Source organism: Hibiscus syriacus, unplaced genomic scaffold (genome assembly GCF_006381635.1).
Source record: "Hibiscus syriacus cultivar Baekdansim isolate YM2019G1 unplaced genomic scaffold, ASM638163v2 tig00112131_pilon, whole genome shotgun sequence".
NCBI classification, from domain to species: Eukaryota; Viridiplantae; Streptophyta; class Magnoliopsida; order Malvales; family Malvaceae; genus Hibiscus; species Hibiscus syriacus.
In genome coordinates this window covers 364,550-384,754 of record NW_024063261.1, presented here as the reverse complement: position 1 = coordinate 384,754, position 20,205 = coordinate 364,550, and the positions used below count along the sequence as shown (strand labels likewise).

General features: G+C 35.8%; 2 pseudogenes; both read left to right on the top strand.

Annotated features, from left to right (window-relative positions):
* Positions 1 to 2,340: 2,340 nt before the first annotated feature.
* Positions 2,341 to 4,374, top strand: LOC120174922 (annotated as a pseudogene).
* A 1,160-nt stretch (positions 4,375 to 5,534) lies between these two features.
* Positions 5,535 to 20,076, top strand: LOC120174951 (annotated as a pseudogene).
* Positions 20,077 to 20,205: the final 129 nt, after the last annotated feature.

The window sequence follows — 20,205 nt, the reverse complement described above, 5'->3', positions numbered from 1 at the left end:
GAAGATGATTGGCATTGTAATAAACTTGTCCGAATTTTGAAATTCTTAAAGACTGTTATGTGCTGTAAGAAACGCCAATGTTGATTGTTTCAACATTGATTTACCTGTGTTGCATGAATGGATGCAAAACCCGAGGCAGAAACCCATTGTAAAAGCCGTTACGCTGCATGGATTTCTAGTTTTGTAATAAATAAAATACAACGGTAAAAATAAGGGAATTCATGCATGCAAATGCAATTTTTGGGTGGCGGCAATTTTCTTATACGCTTATTGGAGTAGTTTGAGTTTCTACACCTTTTTTTATATAGAATCCTTTTTTACTAAAAAAATTCAATAATTAAATACGATAATAATAGTAAAAGATAATTGTTATATTTTGAAGATATCTTTTGAAAATTTCTCAGTTTACGTCGCATTAGATCTTTTAGTATTTCATCAATAATTGGTCTTCATAGAGACTATTTGTTTATTGAAACTCATGTCCCCCGAGCATAGATCCTCAAGTCAACTACAATACGTAGAAGAGACCTAGACAAGATTCCTGACATATCTATGTGATTTAGTAGGATGATATCTATGTTAGACCACCAAATCTTTCTAACTTTAACTTAATTAGCCTACAAATATCCATTATGACCCTATGACTGACATGACACTAAAAGGCACTATAAATATTCTCAATACTAAAAAAGGGGATGAACTTCCTATAATCGACCAACCATCCATCCTCATGATAATTCATATTCTCCTCCATTCAAATATTAACTAACAATCATTCTTTCATCGATAATGATTCTCTACTCAAATAAAAAAATGAACTGTCAACTATCGATAAGATAACTTTATTATCATCAACGATAATGATTAAGGATGATTGAGTTCTTATTATTATGTGGATTTCACACGGTTCTGTTCAAGATATTGTGATTTTTTTTAATTATGGATACATAAAGTGAATCGAGACAACTTTGATAAATATTTGGTTGGTCCCACTTTCTTAATTTTTAACAATATTATTTTACACCTAAATAATATTCTATGTTTCAATAAATATGTTAAATGTATATACTAATATCATAGATATGTGATATTTTATTTTATACATATATTATATTTTACATATATCAGTAATTATATATACTGAAATTATGTTTATAAATTAATTATAAATATTATTTTTTAATATCAAAATAAAAGATTATATATTAATGAAAGAAGTAAGATAGAGTTCGGCAAAACAATTAGATATACGAAAATAAGTATTTTTAATATTCATACAAACATGAAACGGATATAGATGAGATGATGTTCGTTATTTAGTGGCGGCGAATCCATACATAATTTTAATAATAAAATTATTTTTATACGATTCGACACTAACAAAATTTTAAGCTCTAACACTATTAATAAGATAAACATGATGCTTGAGGTATTAATAAGGCCAGATAATTACCAACAAGAGACATGCCATCAAATTTTAAAATTAGACAGCTAAGAATAACACGAAAACATTAGATTGGCTACAACAAAAGAGATTTACATGGTAAAAAATCAATTTACCATTTTTAACATTAAATCAAAATCTCTACCACATAAAAAGAAAGTAATCTTCAAGAGCATAGATATAGATAGCTGTAAGTATAAAAATTTCAAACTATGTAGCACTTTATTTTATCATTTTGGTTTATTATAATTATCCGAATATATTTTCGATTAATTGCAACTTAAAAAAAATTATATGATTATAAAAAAATATCCCATCTAATTTCTTAGATATTTACTACCCTAGAAAATATTAGAAAGGCAAGTTCAAGAATATTTAATTATAACAGAATAAATCAAAAGTAATTCTTAGAGAACGAGAAAGGCAGGCCATCATAAAAAAGGGTAAACTACATTTTTAGTCATTTATCTATTTATGTGAATTCGTTTTAATCACCGGTTGTTAAAATATAGACATAAATGCTGACGTAGCAATTTTTTTTTATTCAATAATGATTTGATATTCTCTTATGATGATATATCAATATCATCATTATATTTTAACGAAGAATGATTAAAATGTAATTAAAATATAAAGTTTAAAATAACTTTGAAAAAACTAGTTGGATGAATAAAAAGTATAAATAGAATAAGTGGATTAGTTTACCCAAAATAACAAAGAGCGGGAGTATTGAGAGTAATGGCCGATTTCAACGATTCTCTTATTTTGAGTTTTAGAAGTGGTCATTGTCAGCCCCTCACGTAATCTCAAAAACACTACAGTTTGAATTTTCCATTTATATCCCACCGCGTGGACCCTTTATCCCCTCTCTATATATACTCACATTTCCCCCTTCATCATCCCTGATCTGCACAAGAAACATACAAATTTCACTTCTTTCTTCGTCTTCTTATACATTCAAACTCCATTTAACTCTCTGCTATATTGTAAATGCCAAGAAAAGGAATGAGGTCCATCTTCTTCAAATCCCCATCTCCTACGAGGTTGACTCCTCCTCCTTCCCCTCTCCACCATACCTTCTCCCAGTCATTAATGGAGGAAAACATTGAAGTTGCCGACTTTATCATCACCAAATGGGGTACAGATGTTGCTTCTCTTTTCTCCGATAGGGAGAAGCTAGACAATATTTGGGTTCCATTAAGGGACTGCAAAAGGCTATGCAATTTTTGGTTTTACACCACTCGAGTTCGGAGAGACTCGTCCGAGCTCAAATACTGATGCAAAAGGCCATGAAAAGGCTCGAGAAGGAGTTTTACCAGATTTTGAAGTCCAACCGGGCTTATCTTGACCCGGAATCTGTTTCAGCTCACTCGTCTTCAATACCATCCATTTCCAAGTCTAGCTTTTCGGATTTCGAAGAAGAGGATTTTGAAAACGAGTCGACGGACGAGAATGATTCTATACCTGAAGTCGAGAGAGTGTCGTTGGCTGCCATGGCGGATTTGAGGGTCATTGCGGAAGCCATGATATCAGCCGGGTACGCCAAGGAGTGTATCAAAATTTATAAAATCGTTCGGAAATCGATCGTCGATGAAGCTCTCTATCATCTCGGAGTTGAACGGGGACTCACTTTTCAGCAGGTTCAGAAGATGGAATGGGAGGTTCTGGAGGTTAAAATCAAAACGTGGTTAAGCGCTGTTAAAATGGCGGTTAAAACCCTATTTTACGGAGAGAGAATCCTCTGCGATCAAGTGTTCTCCATTTCGGCTCTCCTTAGGGAATCTTGTTTCACGGAGATTTCAAAGGAAGGAGCTTTGGCCCTGTTTGGTTTCCCGGAAAATGTAGCCAAGTGCAAAAAAACTCCCGAGAAAATGTTCCGTGTCCTGGATTTATATGAAGCAGTTTCCGACCTTTGGACGGATATTGAACCAATATTCAGTTTCGAATCAACCTCATCCGTACGATCAACGGCGGTTAACTCCTTGATCAAGCTCGGTGACGCCGTTAGAACGATGTTAACGGACTTCGAAACGGCGATTCAGAAGGATTCATCCAAGACGACGGTTCCAGGAGGTGGAGTCCACCCCCTCACACGCTATGTAATGAATTACATATCTTTCCTCTCCGATTACAGCGGGATCCTCTCCGATATTTTCGCGGATTGGCCGTTCAGGATTCCATCAGCTTTACCGGAATCTTACTTCAGTAGCCCCGACAACGAGGAAAGCATTTCATCGCCGATTTCCGTCCGTTTAGCCTGGCTTGTCCTCGTCATGTTATGTAAACTAGACTCAAAAGCCGCGATGTATAAAGACGCGGCGCTTTCTTATTTGTTCTTAGCAAATAATCTGCAATACGTCATCGGAAAAGCCCGTCAATCGAATCTGAATTTTCTCCTCGGCGACGATTGGGTGATCAAGCACGAGAAGAAAGTGAAACAGTACGCCTCGAACTACGAGAGGATCGGATGGAGCAAAGTGCTTGCATCATTGCCGGAGAATCCAACGGCCGAGATTTCAATGGATCACGTGAACGATCATTTCAGAAGATTCAATTCCTCTTTCGAAGAAGCTTACATGAAACAATGTTCTTGGATCGTACCCGACCCAAAACTCCGAGATTATATCAAAATCTCGATGGCGAGACGGATCGTGCCAATCTACAAGGAGTTTTACGAGATATACGGTGAAGTGGAGACGAAGAAGGAACTGAGGGTTGAATCACTAGTCAGATATACCCCTGATGATTTAGGAAATTACTGGTCGGATTTGTTCTATGGAAGCAGAAGCTCAGGGAGCGTTTCGTCAAGTTCAAGCCGAGGTGGAAGGAGTCATTGAACCGATCTTTTTTGGGCCCGTTTGAAAAAATCGCCGGCCGTGTAGGAATTTACGCTCGCGGCATATCGTTGATAATAAGGACAAAGAGGCGTGTATAGTGGACTGATTATTTTGTTCATTATTTTTAAAATTGAAATATATAATTCTTTGATTAATTAATTAATTTTATTCTATCCCAGTTGTTTTGTTGTTTATGTCGTTTGTTTGTCTTGGTGACGTGGGTTTGAACTAATCAACGAATTAAATTAAAAAGGTTGTAATTAGCAAGACGTCAAAACGAAGAAAATGCCAAACAAATGATTGTAAAAGAAATGTTCTTCAAGAATGCGTTATGGAAATAATATTTTAAATTAATGTGGAATAATAATCTTGATGAGTATAAATTTATCTCATCAATAGTTGATATTTCTCTTTTTTTAATTTAAATAAATAATTGTATCTCATGAATACTCGATTGTAAGTCAAGTTTAATATGTGTGAAGTGAGATAACGAAGGTAAAAAAAAAATAAACATTGTATGCGCGAGAGAAAGAGAAAGAGGGAAATAAAGATATTCATGTAAATATTTCGAGTCAATTTGAAGCGGATTACTCCTAAATTTAATATCAACTTGAACTTAAAATATTTATATTAAGGCTTAATATAAAGAATTTTTAAATTATACCTTTTTTTCTATTTATGTGCCTATATTTTTTTTACTAATCCAAACGTATAACATTCCCATTTTAAATGTTTTGGTCATAATGTACATTAAAAAGATGCGTTAAATAACACATATTGCATTCAGATAATTTAAAAAAAACTGATAAGTATTTTTATATTAAAAAAACCCTTAATTTCTATAAAATTATAAAATTACCCCAATTTTTTTTATAAATATTTATAAAAAAAACTCTTAAAATTCTAAACCTAAAAGATCAATTCTCTCGTCAACCGCCGCCCACCCCACCGCTGCTACTGTCGTCGGCCGCCACTCTTGTCGTGGTCCTAGTACCCTAAAATCTCTAGTCCTTTTGTAGCTCCCATTACCTTGTAAAATTGAATCATTAGAGCCGACCGCTGTAAATCAAAACTCCATTACAAATATAAATACTAAATCCTTTGCAAATTTAAATCTTTGCACCTTTCCGCTCGCTGGTAAAATGCATGGCCGTGGAAATACGAGGTGAAATACTTGTAAATCAAAATTCCATTGCCAAGTAAAATGCATGCCCGTGGAAAATGCTGGTAAAATACTAGGTGAACGGTAACGGATGGGTGATCATTCGATAACGGGGGCGATAGTCGGCAATGGCCGAAAATGGTAATGGAGTGAGAGTGAAAGGGAGAAGGAGAAGGGGAACGGGACGTGAATGTGAAGAGAGATTTTTCTTTTAGATTCTTTTAAATATAATAATTTACTTTTAAGTTTTTAAAAAATAAAATCTTTAAAATTATAAGAATATGACATGGGTCGTTTAATGAGATTTTTTTAATGTCTATTACGGTTCGATACTTAAAATAGCAAAGTTTCTAAATCAAACATCTGAATTAACTGAAAAATAGTTTAGATACCAAAATAAAAAAGAAACAATATAATTTAAATACTTATTTTATATTAAGTATTATATTAAACATGTCTTGAACTTAATTTTTCAAATAAAAAAAGTTGACCAAGTCCCGTCGAAACCCAACAAATCAGTTAAACTTACTATCCTTTTGACCATAGTAAATGGTGGTGGTATAGTTTGAATATTTATTTTTATATTAAGTATTATATTATGCAACGAGCGACTTCAATCTATTTTTATTACAAGTAACTTTGTTTGAAGACTTAATTACAAGAGAACCCTTCTTAATTTGGGAAGGAAACGAGTCAAAAACTTAATTTTAAGAAAAAATCAAAATAATTAATGAAATAATTTTTAATAATATAAATTAATTATAAAGTAAATCTTTTTATACGTAATTGTTTAAATATAAAACTTTAATGATAATACTATTTATTTAATTATTAAAATCACTCAAAAAATTCACAAAATGATAATTAATTGTTTAAAATATTAAAAAACAATTTAAATAACTTCTTTTTTATTTTAAGCCTTCTAAAAACTACCGTACTACCTCGAGTCGATTTGTATAAAGATTTCCATGTTGGTATAAAGGTCCGATCCAGACTCGAGTCCACCCGGGTCAGTAACATACCTATATATATGTTGAAGAAAGGTCATTTACATGTAATCCTCTCCTTCCCCGTCTTCTCTAAATCTCTCCTTATCTCAGGTCTCTCGTACAGTTATCCTTTGAACAAAAACCAGAAAATCCCTGCGCCAAACGCAACCTTAAACAATCCCTAGAAATTGAGGACAACAGCGAGTACGATCCTCAACTAATGGAGGACGAAGAAGACGCGGAGATCACGCTGGAAGACGCGTGGGCGGTTATCTCTGCTTATTTCGAAGAAAAAGGTTTGGTGCGTCAACAGCTCGACCCCTTCGATGAGTTTATCCAAAACACGATGCAAGAGATTGTATCTGAATCGGCCGCTATCGACATCAGGCCCGAGTCACAGCACAATCCTGGTCACCAGTCTGACTTCGTAGAGGTTCTTTCTTTTTTTCTTTCTTTGAAGCAGCGTAAAATTTTCGTTTCTAGAGTTGGAGTTAGTCCTTATTGGAACTGCATTGTACGTTAATTGGTTGTTTGGATGAATATACAGAGTATAGGGGACCGGTCTGATCGGACTCAAAGGTTTAAATTTTTTGTTCCTTACGTTGGTTGTTCATTTTGTTTGGTTTTCTAAATACCAAGTGCACAAATAAGCAATCGGTGAATGATATACCTGGAAAAAGAGCAATAATTTAGAATGAACCAGAATACAATACCAATTCCGAATGGTACGTATGCTTCTTATTTACATGAGTATAAGTCTGTCCCATCCCACCTGGAAAATATCATCATTTGTTCTTCTTTTTGTTACACAGGATACATTGGCCTACGTGCTCTACTATACCCAAAAGCCACTTGTTACTACACGAGCTATGGAACATCTCCATTTTCCGCAGCTTCCTGCTGGCATTGTAAATTTGAAATTTCTATGATCTGTTTTAGTAGTTACTTCACTTTTTGCTTTATCCTTACAATTGTTTCTTTGCCTCTTATTTTCTTTCTTAGAATGCTATTGTGGCCATTGCCTGCTATTCTGGATATAACCAAGAAGATTCTGTTATTATGAATCAATCATCAATAGACCGTGGATTCTTTCGATCACTTTTCTTCCGCTCTTACCGGTAAGATTCTGTTGATAACTCCTTTAACTACTCCTTTTTCAGATACAAGCCTTTTGGATCCCATACTTGAGCTTGTTCTTACTCCACATTAATGTTCACTATAAATTTCCATTCTTTTCACTTTGCAGGGATGAGGAGAAGGAAATGGGGACCCTTGTCAAAGAGGATTTTGGTCGACCAGATAGGTCTACTACTATGGTGAGAACTGAGCATGGCTTCACTTGATTGCTGATTTTTGCCCCTTCAAATGTTTCTATAATAAAAATTGAAAATTAGTAATTTAATTTAAAATAAGAAAATGGTTTAAAATGGGAAACAAATTCAGTTTGAATTCTTCTATTTACGTCATATTAAATCGAGGATTTAGTAATACCTAGGAAGAGGGCATTGGCATGGAGAAATAAATTTCAATTTGTTGTTTGTTAATTATTTGAGTGTTGGCCTATGACACAATTAGCTTTTTCTTTTTTCAGGGATCGAGGCATGGCTCTTACGATAAATTGGATGATGATGGTCTTGCACCTCCTGTAAGTGCAAAATTTAGCAGCTTCAACGTTCATCTCATTGTCATGCAAAATTAGCTCACTTATTGTTGTCCGTTGGGGAACAAGAATTTCAGGTGAGGATGTAATCATCGGAAAGACCACACCTATTTCAAAGGAGGAAACTCAGGATATGGCATCGCGCTGTACCAAACGTGATCATAGCATAAGCTTACGTCACAGTGAAACTGGCATCGTGGACCAAGTAAAGACATTTCAAATTGTTGTTAGTTTTAAGTGGAGATTATTCCACTCTGTTTGTTATCATGATAAAAAATACATGTACATGGATTAGGTGCCTGTGTTTCAGTTATTTTGTCATTGTATTGACCATTTCTATGTGTGTGTAGGTTCTATTGACAACTAATGCTGATGGGTTGCGATTTGTGAAAGTAAGAGTACGATCTGTTCGGATTCCCCAGATTCGAGACAAGTTTAGCAGTCGGCATGGCCAAAAGGGAACGGTTGGCACGACTTACACTGATACATGCATCACTAGGCTCATCAAAGGAAGAAGTAATAACTCTTCCAAATGATCCACTCGTCCAAGCATTGTAAAAGAAGATCAGAACAGAAGTAGATTTGCAATGACTTTTTGAATGGTATCTTGATCTTATTTGGTCAAGATGTCTTCTGGAGATAAAACAGTCTGTCTCTTATCTTTCCAACGGTTCTTTAATCGCATCAATCCGATATCGGGAACTCAAGATATGGTCATTTTACTGAAGACAGTGCATGCAGGAAATCCTATACGAGATTAATACGTGATTTTGTAAATATTACGAATTTTTAATATTTATATTGATTATTTGTAATATAATTTAATATAGGATGATAAATTATCCTTTAGGATCATATTTATTATTTTATTAGGAATTAATATTGGGTTAAGACAATATTTTTAGTTATTATTATTTTATTAGGAATTAGAGATAAGACATGTTTAGTTTATTATTATTTTATTATTTAGTTATTTAGGACCTTAAGAACTCAACCCCTATATAAAGGAGGCTTCATTCAACTTTGTAAATAAGATTTCTTTGATTAATAATACAACGAGAGTTCGTTTTGCAAGTGCTGATTGCCTTGTGCCTTCGAAGCTTCTTCTCCTTGAGTTCTTTCAAGTTCTTGTGAGGGAGATTAATTCACACTCCAATTTACCTTTTCATTGCGACTAGGAGGGTTGGTTAGAGCCATATTATCGTGTTTTCCTTTTCATTGCGACTAGGAGCGCTCGATAGGACGTTATCCATCGATTTTCCATATATCCATCCACGCCATCAATCATCTTTATCGTTCACTTTCATAAGAGGAATCTTTTAATTTCTTAGTATTTTACTTTATTTTCAATTCCTTTATCTTTTTTTTATCTTGTTTCAATCTTGTTTCTTACATTGTTTCCAGCACCTAAAAGAAACCCTAAAGAACCCTAGCTATTGCTGCCACATTCCCTATTCAATCCTTATTGTTCTTCATCGAGTCTAGAGCTTTCTATATTTGATTCTTCAACAAGAGTAACGTTCATTAACCCGCCACCACTTCCCTATCAATTGGTATCAGATTTGGGCCGATTCTTGGAAAGAAGCAAGCAATCTTGCTTGTTCTTGCACACAAAATCGTCAAGGTACCCCAACGGAGCTAGTTCACAAAAGATTCATTGTTTTAGGTTCTTTTTATTTTAATTTAATTTAGATTTAAATCCTTCTTGTTAATTTGCTATTTTTTTTTCAAAAAAAAGAGAAGAAGAAAAAGGACAAAAGAAAAAAGAAAAAGCCAAAAAGCAAAAAAAAAGTCAAAAAAATTGAAAAATTGCAAACAAAGAAATTTAGGGCTTATTTTCTCCATATCTCATATTAATTCTAAGAGTAATCTCCAGTCCAAATTTAACCCCAATTGGAGTTCATTAGAGCCTTCAAATACATCATTCAAGTTTCATCAATAGATTCGGTCCAGAATTTTTTCGAATTTTTTTGAAAATTATACAGGAAGAATTGTTGATTATGTACCGAAAGTGTGCATAATAAATGCAACTTTCGGTGCTGCTTGGAAAAAAAGGGGGCAGCAGCTATTGCTGAATTTTGGAAATGATAGAACCTCAATTTTAGCCATTGTAATTTAGGATATTTACAAATTAGTCCTTAAAGTTTCAACTATAAATACCCTAGCTCATTTAGCTTCAAAACCATCCCAAATCATTCTAGCTTTCTTCCAATACTAGAGAGATTTTAGAGAGTTCTTTGAGAGTTGTTTTCTCCTTTTTATCTAGAGAGAATTATCATTGTTTTCTCCTTGGTAGATCGAGAGAGGTTGTAATTCCTATTTTCTCATAGTGAAATTCTTCTACCGTTGCCCGTGGTTTTTACCCTATATTATTCAGGGGTTTTCCACGTAAATTTTGTATCTCTTTTATCTTCATTTTTATTTTCTCAAATTATCAGTTGCGATTTTGCTCTATCCGATAGCCGTCTTCCACAACAATTGGTATCAGAGCTAGATTTGAGTGTGTAATATCTGCTTATTGTCTTTGTGGTTGCCACCAAAAGGTGGATCCTCCAACAAAAGAAAATAAGAAGGTATTACCCATTCTTTGAGGTTCTAGATTACTATTCACGATAGTTAAATAGTGGAAGCTATCAATAATAGATGCTATGACAACAAAATTTGATATTGAAAAATTCAATAGGAGAAATTTCTCACTGTGGAAATTGAAGATGAAGGCCATCCCTGAGGAAAGACGGGTGTCTAGCGGCTATCAATGAAAGGCCGATGGATTTCGCAGATGACAACAAATGGAACGAGATGGACGGAAATGCTATGGCAAACTTTCATCTAGCATTAGCAGATGAAATATTGTCAAGCATCGAGGAGAAGAAGACAGCTAAGGAGATATGGGATTATCTCACCAAATTGTACGAGGCTACATCGTTGTACAATAAAATTTTCCTTAAGAGGAAATTATACACTCTTCGGATGTCAAAATCTACTTCAGTGACGAAGCACTTAAACACACTGAACACTTTATTTTCTCAGCTTACATCCTTAAGTTGTAAAATAGTAGAACAAGAACGTGCTGAACTTCTACTTCAAAGTCTACCGGATTCGTATGATCAACTCATCATCAACTTGACAAACAATAATGTCACCAGTCTAGTCTTCGATGACGTTGCAGCTGCTGTTCTACAAGAAGAAAATCGGTGCAAGAACAATGAAGACAGACAAGTAAATCTGCAATAAGCAGAAGCGTTGACAACGACGAGAGGGAGATCAACAGAACGTGGCTAAAGCAACAGTCACAAACATGGTAGATCAAAGTCGAGGAGTAAGAAGAATTTAAAGTGCTACAACTGTGGAAAGAAGGGTCACTTGAAGAAGGATTGTTGGAGTCTAAATAAAAACTCCAATCCACAAGGCAATAACGCAAACACTTCAGATGATGGAGATGCACTATGCTGTGAAGCGTCAACCACCATGGAAGGAAGAAAAAGATTTGCAGATATATGGCTCATTGATTCAGGAGCAACATATCACATGACCTCAAGAAGAGAATGGTTCAATCAGTATGAACTTGTCTCAGGAGGATCTGTGTATAGTTGCAATGATCATGCCTTAGAGATCATTGGCGTGGGAACCATCAAATTGAAGATGTATGATGGAACAATTAAAGTTGTTCGAGATGTGCTGCACGTGAAAGGCCTAAAGAAAAATTTATTATCCTACGGATTGTTGGATAATAATGCAAGTAAGATTGAAACACGGAAAGGAATCATGAAGGTGTTTCGTGGAGCGCTTGTGGTGCTGAAAGGCGAAAAGATAGCATCAAACTTGTACATACTGAAGGGAGAGACTTTGCTAGAAGCAGAAGCCTCTGTTGCCTCATGTAGTTCAGATTCTGCAATGCTATTGCATTAGAAACTTGGACACATGTCAGAACAAGGAATGAAAGTCCTTGTGGAGCAAAAGCTACTTCCCAGCTTAACAAAGATATCACTTCCTTTGTGTGAGCATTGTATAACAAGTAAGCAGCATCGGTTGAAATTCAACACGTCAAATTCTAGAGGCAAAAATGTTCTAGAATTGGTTCATTCTGACGTATGGCAAGCACCAGTTACATCCCTAGGTGGAGAAAAATACTTTGTCTCATTTATTGATGACTACTCTAGGAGATGTTGGGTGTATCCTATTAAGAAGAAGTCGGATGTGTTTTCAACTTTCAAAATCTTCAAAGCGCGGGTGGAACTTGATTCTGGAAATAAGATCAAGTGTTTCAGAACAGATAATGGAGGAGAATACACAAGCGAAGAATTTGATGACTTCTGCAGGAAAGAAGGCATCAAAAGACAGTTCACAGTGGAAAACACTTCTCAACAAAATGGAGTGGCAGAGCGGATGAACAGAACCTTGTTAGAAAGAACAAGAGCAATGTTGAGGGATGCAGGCCTAGAAAAATCATTCTGGGCAGAAGCAGTCAATACCGCTTGTTATTTGGTGAATCGAGCTCCATCAACTGCAATAGAGCTGAAGACACCAATGGAGATGTGGACTGGTAAACCAGCTGATTATTCAAACCTCAATATATTTAGAAGTATTGTGTACGTGATGTACAACTCCCAAGAAATCTCAAAGCTGGATCAAAAATCCAGGAAATGCAAATTCTTGGGGTATGCTAATGGAGTCAAGGGGTATCGCTTGTGGGATCCCACTGCCCGCAAAGTGATCATCATCAGGGATGTTATCTTTGTAGAAGATAAGCTACAAAGAAAAGAAGAAGATGGTAGCGTTGAAAAGTTAGAGACTACGCAGATACATGTGGAAAAAGAGTTTGAACAAGGAGATTTTTCTGAAGCAGAACCAACACATGATGAACAAGAACCAGAGAGTTCTGAAGCTCCAACAACTCATCAATCAGATCGTGTGAGAAAACGTCCCAATTGGCACTCAGATTATGTTATAGAAGGTAATATTGCATACTGTCTTTTAACAGAGGACGGTGAGCCATCAACATACCAGGAGGCAATAAACAGCTCAGATGTTTCACTGTGGATGATGACAATGCAAGAAGAAATCGAAGCCCTTCATAAAAATAATACATGGGACCCTTGTGTCACTACCACAAGGAAAGAAGCCAATTGGTAACAAATGGGTCTTCAAAATCAAGCGAAATGGTGACGATCAAGTTGAGAGAGGTATCGTGCAAGACTGGTGGTCAAAGGATATGCTCAAAAGGAAGGTATTGATTTCAATGAAATATTTTCTCCTGTGGTTCGACTAACAACAGTTCGAGTAGTTTTAGCAATGTGTACTACATTGAACTTACATCTAGAGCAACTAGATGTTAAAACAGCTTTTCTTCATGGAAATCTTGAAGAAGAGATTTATATGCTCCAGCCTGAAGGTTTTGAAGAAGACGAAAAGAAGAATTTGGTTTGCAGGTTGAACAAATCTCTGTACGGTCTAAAGCAGGTGCCGAGGTGTTGGTATAAGATATTTGATTCCTTCATTATGTGCCTTGGATACAACAGACTTAATGCTGACCCTTGTGCTTATTTCAAGAGGTCTGGTGATAACGATTTTGTTATATTGCTGTTGTATGTGGATGACATGTTGGTTGCAAGACCCAACAAAGATCATATTGAAGAATTAAAGGCACAACTGGCTAGGGAATTTGAAATGAAGGACTTGGGATCAGCAAACAAGATTCTAGGGATGCAAATTCACCGAGATAGAAGTAACAGGAAGATTTGGCTTTCACAAAAGAATTACTTGAAGAAAATCTTGTCACAATTTAGCATGCAAGATTGTAAGCCAATTTCTACCCCTCTTCCTATTAACTTCAAATTATCCTCCAGTATGAGTCCTAGCAGTGAAGAAGAGAGGATGGAGATGTCTCGAGTACCGTATGCATCAGTAGTGGGAAGTTTAATGTTCGCTATGATATGCACAAGACCAGACATTGCACAAGCAGTGGGAGTGGTTAGTCGGTACATGGCGAATCCAGGCAAAGAGCATTGGAATATTGTAAAGAGGATCCTAAGATACATCAAAGGGACCTCAAATGTTGCATTATGTTACGGAGGATCAAACTTACTTATAAATGGGTATGTCGATTCTGACTATGCAGGGGATTTGGATAAAAGTAAATCTACTACATGATATGTGTTCAAAGTTGCTGGTGGAGCTGTAAGCTGGGTTTCAAAATTGCAGTCAGTTGTGGCTACATCCACAACAGAGGCAGAATATATAGCAGCTACACAAGCCATTAAAGAAGCAATTTGGTTGAAGATGCTATTGGAGGAGCTTGGGCACAATCAAGAGTTTGTCTCTCTGTTTTGTGACAGTCAAAGCGCCTTGCATCTAGCAAGGAATCCAACATTTCATTCAAGGACAAAACACATACGAGTTCAATACCATTTCATTCGTGAAAAGGTGGAAGAAGGGACGGTAGATATGCAGAAGATCCATACCAAAGACAACATAGCAGATTTCATGACGAAGGCGATCAATACCGATAAATTTACTTGGTGTCGATCCTCTTGTGGCCATTCAGAGACGTAAGCAACATGATGGTACAAGGTAGAAAGAATGGTGTGAAGATATGATTATTTCAATCAAATCTTCAAGTGGGAGATTGTTGACTATGCACCGAAAGTGTGCATAATAAATGCAACTTTCGGTGCTGCTTGGAAAAAAAGGGGGCAGCAGCTATTGCTGAATTTTGGAAATGGTAGAACCTCAATTTTAGCCATTTTAATTTAAGATATTTACAAATTAGTCCTTAAAGCTTCAACTATAAATACCCTAGCTCATTTAGCTTCAAAACCATCCCAAAGCATTCTAGTTTTCTTCCAATACTAGAGAGATTTTAGAGAGTTTCTTGAGAGTTGTTTTCTCCTTTTATCTAGAGAGAATTATCATTGTTTTTTCCTTGGTAGATCGAGAGAGGTTGTAATTCCTATTTTCTTATAGTGAAATTCTTCTACCGTTGCCCGTGGTTTTTACCCTATATTATTCAGGGGTTTTCTACGTAAATTTTGTGTCTTTTTTATCTTCATTTTTATTTTCTCAAATTATCAGTTGCGATTTTGCTCTATCCGATAGCCATCTTCCGCAACAAGAATTTCGTGGTGAAAATTTCCAAATTGAAACTTCATATATTCAGGATACTTCAAACAAAAAATCACAATTTTTTTAGATCAATAACAACTTCGAAAAAAGTGATCAAGAAAAATAGATTGTTTGAGGACTCACCGTTCAACAGAGTCTACTGGATACTAATGAAGGTATTTGGTTCTAAAATTTCACAAGAGGTTTCTTGACGCATATAAAGACATTCAAGAATTTTTCCAAAATTGTTGGACACCAGTAACCCTCTCAAAAACATTGCTCAAGTTGATCCAACCTTTTCTAGGTTTATGGGTTGGTTTTTTTCCTTTGACTCTTAGTGCTTTAGGTTCTTTTGTTTTCCCTTGTATTGTTCTTTTGCATTATCTAACACATTATATTTCTTGTGTTAGTAGGACTAAAGAGTTTGCATATTTCTTCATTCTTTGCATTCTTGTTCTCTTGGAGTCTAACCCTTGTTTGGCCTCTTAGAGCTTTTAGGTTTTTTTTATCGCCTTTGCTAGTAATCAAACTCCGATACGAACTGTGGAAGACTACTTGGTAAAGTGAATTTTAAAGAGTACAAGATCGGCTTACTTTCCTCTCGCTGTGTTACTTTCTTGGAGTGACTTGTGAGGTTTCTTGCTTTGTTGAATTTTCTTTCTTTTATTTTTATTTTACTTTAAAATTTTATTTCGAGTGTTATGCTTTTAGTATGGCCGATAATAACAACAAGACACTTACGACTATCTTAGCCATACTTGCACGACTTACGACTCAAGTTGAAAGATTTGATGAACTTACCAATACCGTGAGAGAACGACAAGAACCACAACTAGATCTATCAAACCATAATCCAAGAACAAACAATGCTGAACTTTTGGTACCCAGGTGAGAACAACCACGTTTCCAAGCACCCGAACTCTTTGCAAAACCAAAGTTCATAATCCCGTCTTTCAAAGGAAACAACGATCCGGACAGGTACATCGATTGAGAATGAAAAAGTTGATCTCATGTTCTCATACCATGACTACCCCAAGCTAAACAAGTTCCCCTTATCACCATGCAATTCGAAGGATATGCTCGAACTTGGTAAATGCAAACAAGGAAAAAGATCCAAAACTTCCAAATTCCAACGATCACTTCTTGGACCGACCTCAAACAAACCATAAGGAAACGATTCCTACCGACACATTATGCACGAGAAGTTAAACTACAACTACATCGACTTCGACAAGGTAGAAGTTCAGTTGAAGACTACTACAAGGAGATGCAATCCTTACTCAATAGGGCTAACATAACCGAAAAAGAAGAGGTCACCGTGTCAAGATTCATCGTTGGCTTAAACTCAAACATCACTGATCTTCTTGATCTCCATGGGTACGAAAACCTTGAAGATACACTAAATAAAGCAATGGCAATCGAAGCACAATTCAAAAGGAGATTTCGATTCAGAGAACATTACCAAGGTACTTCATCCTCTTACCAAGGTAATCCTTCAAATCATTCCTCATCTTCTACTCCATCTTCTCTGGAAAAGCCAAGAGATGACAAACCTGACAAGGAGAAAGAGCGACCAGCAAAGAATGACACACTTCCAACCCCTAAAGATCAAATGATAATTTGTGAGCAGGTAGGGAAAGCAAAAAAAGAAAAAGTTGAGAAAAAAGCAAAAGTAAAAGAGGCCACTAGTTACAAAAGCCAAAAGAATAATGACCCATGATAGGTGAGTGAACCTAATTGTGAGAAGAAAATAGTGACTCAAAATCTATATGTGAGCACAAAAGAATTAAGAGAGAATCTTCTTTACAAACAACCTTCCATCCTTGTTCGTATTAAGGAATCAATTGTTTCGATTTCTAACATTAACAAGGATTTTCCTAGTGTGTTTTCATATTTGTTACAGGATTTTCGAGAAGTGTTTGGTGATCCACCTAACGAATTACCACCGAAAAGAGGAAAACAACACCAAACCAATCTAATTCAAGGTTCCATCATACCTCGTCAAACATACAATCTCGAAGAAACCAAAGAGTTAGATTTGTTAAAAAAAATGCTATATCCAGGAAAACCTTAGTTGTGATGCCATCTTAATGACGAAACAAGATTTACACAACTCCACAGGCTTTATAATTCATGCACAGGGAATCCATGTAAATGATGAGAAAGTAAAAGCAACACGAGACTAGCCCACACTATCTTCCATCGCCAAGAGTGTTTGAATAGTGCTTGGTGACCCTCATGATGGGTTACCACATGAAAGCCCTAATCACTATGATATATCAATGAAAAGTCACGATTTACGAGAGTCTAAAGACCGAGGTAAGCAAAACATAGTAGACGATGCACTACCATAAATGTTCTACAATCCACAAATCTCATGCTGAGAATTATTAATTCATGAACCACACTTAGGAGACTTAAGGGATTACTTTAACAAACCAGTTGGCATGGTTTTTAAAAACCCATTCTCGCCACACAAAAATAAAACCATGGAGAAATTATCTGAAGAAATCATACAGAAAGCCAACAGTGGTTGGCGCCAAGTTGAATTTCAACCTAAACATCAAATTACAAGACTTGTATGCAAAAGATGATTTCAAGACTACAAGAAATCAGTTCCTACAAAGAAGAAACCTCGACTAAAACACATAAAGACACATCACATTGATCTTGGTAAATGTTTCACAAGTTTTCCTTTCAACACATCTAATTCTCTTTCTCTTAGATTTTTAGATTCGAGGACTAATCCTTTTGAGGAGTGGGGGAATGATACATGCACCAGAGTCCATAATACATGCTTCTTTGGACTAATGTTTCTACTTGAACCTATTAGAAGAACAAAGTCTCAAAGATTCAAAGCATATATATTCGGTAAGTATAATGTGAATGAATCATTAAACGATTCTAATGTTGCTCCCTTAATGTTTCATATTTGAGGTTGAATCTTTTTGAAGAAAGCGAAGATGATACATGCATCACAAGGCTCACATCAAAGGAAGAAGTAATAACTCTTCCAAATGATCCACTCGTCCAAGCATTGGAAAAGAAGATTAGAACATAAGTATACTTGTGATGACTTTTTGAATGGTATCCTGATCTTATTTGGTCAAGATGTCTTCTGTAGATACAATAGTATGTCTCTTATCTTTCCAACGGTTCTTGAATTGCATCAATCCGATATCGGAAACTCAAGATATGGCCATTTTACTGAATACAGTGCATGTAGGAAATCCTATACGGGATTATTACGTGATTTTGTAAATATTACGAATTTTCAATATTTATATTGATTATTTGTAATATAATTTAATATAGGATGATAAATTATCCTTTAGGATCAGATTTATTATTTTATTAGGAATTAAGGTTGGGTTAAGACAATAATTTTAGTTATTATTATTTTATTATAAATTAGAGTTAAGACATGTTTAGTTTATTATTATTTTATTCTTTAGTTATTTAGGACCTTAAGAACTCAGTCCTTATATAAAGGAGGTTTCATTCAACTTTGTAAATAAGATTTCTTTGATTAATAATACAACGAGAGTTCGTTTTTGCAAGTGCTGATTGCCTTGTGCCTTCGAAGTTTCTTCTCCTTGAGTTATTTCAAGTTCTTGTGAGAGAGATTAATTTACACTCCAATTTGCCTTTTCATTGCGACTAGGAGGGTTGGTTAGAGTCATATTATCGTGTTTGCCTTTTCATTACGACAAGGAGGGCTCGATAGGACGTTATCCATCAATTTTCTACATATCCATCCACGCCATCAATCATCTTTATCGCTCACTTTCATAAGGGAGATATTTTGATTTCTTGGTTATTTTACTTTATTTTCAATTTTTTTATCTTTTGTTTATCTTGTTTTAATCTTGTTTCTTACCTTGTTTCCAGCACCTAAAAGAAACCCTAAAGAACCCTAGCTATTGGTGCCACATTCCCTATTCATTCCTTATTGTTCTTCATCGAGTCTAGAGATTTCTAGGTTTGATTCTTCAACAAGAGTAACGATCATGAACCCGCCACCACTTCCCTATCATACACCCAGGAAGACATGCCATGGACTGCGGAAGGCATCACGCCTAATATCATTGTGAATCCTCATGCTATTCCTTCTCGAATGACAATCGGTCAGCTTATTGAGTGTATCATGGGAAAAGTTGCAGCTCTCATGGGCAAGGAAGCGGATGATACTCCTTTTACAGATGTAACTGTAAGTCGCGATCTCTTAATCATTTAGATTAATTAGGTATTTTCTTGAATTATTGTTCTCAGACTATGTTAAATGCTACTCCTTTTAACATCTAGGGACCGTGGACACATTTTAATCCTTTTGGTTTGTTGCTATAGGTGGATAATATCAGCAGAGCACTTCATAAATGTGGGTATCAGATGCGTAGTTTTGAGATGATGTATAACGGACACACGGGCAGGCGGCTTACTGCTATGATATTCTTAGGGCCAACATATTACCAAAGACTAAAGCACATGGTTGACAATGAGATCCATTCAAGAGGTCGGGGTCCTGTTCAGATCTAACGAGGCAGCCTGCAGAGGGACAATCCCGTGATGGTGGTCTTCGTTTCTGAGAGATGGAAAGAGATTGCATGATTGCACATGGTGCTTCCCATTTCCTCAAGGAGAGATTGTTTGACCAAAGTGATGCATACAGAGTGCATGTTTGTGAGAGATGTGGGTTGATTGCTATCGCGAATCTAAAGAAGAGCTCATTCGAGTGCAGAGGATGCAAGAATAAAACTGGTGTTGTACAGGTATATATCCCTTGCGCATGTAAACTGCTGTTCCAGGAGCTCATGGCAATGGCAATCACTCCGAGAATGATTACAAAGGAACGGGCGGAAGACCAAAAGAAAACAGGAGCGTGATCTAGGTCCACTCCACCTTTCTTTCGAACGCACTGGAGATTCTGATTTAATCTTTTCGTAAAGTTGCATACAAACTATTGACTCTTCCACTAGTGTTATCTAATTCTTCATACATCCGAAATTTTTTCA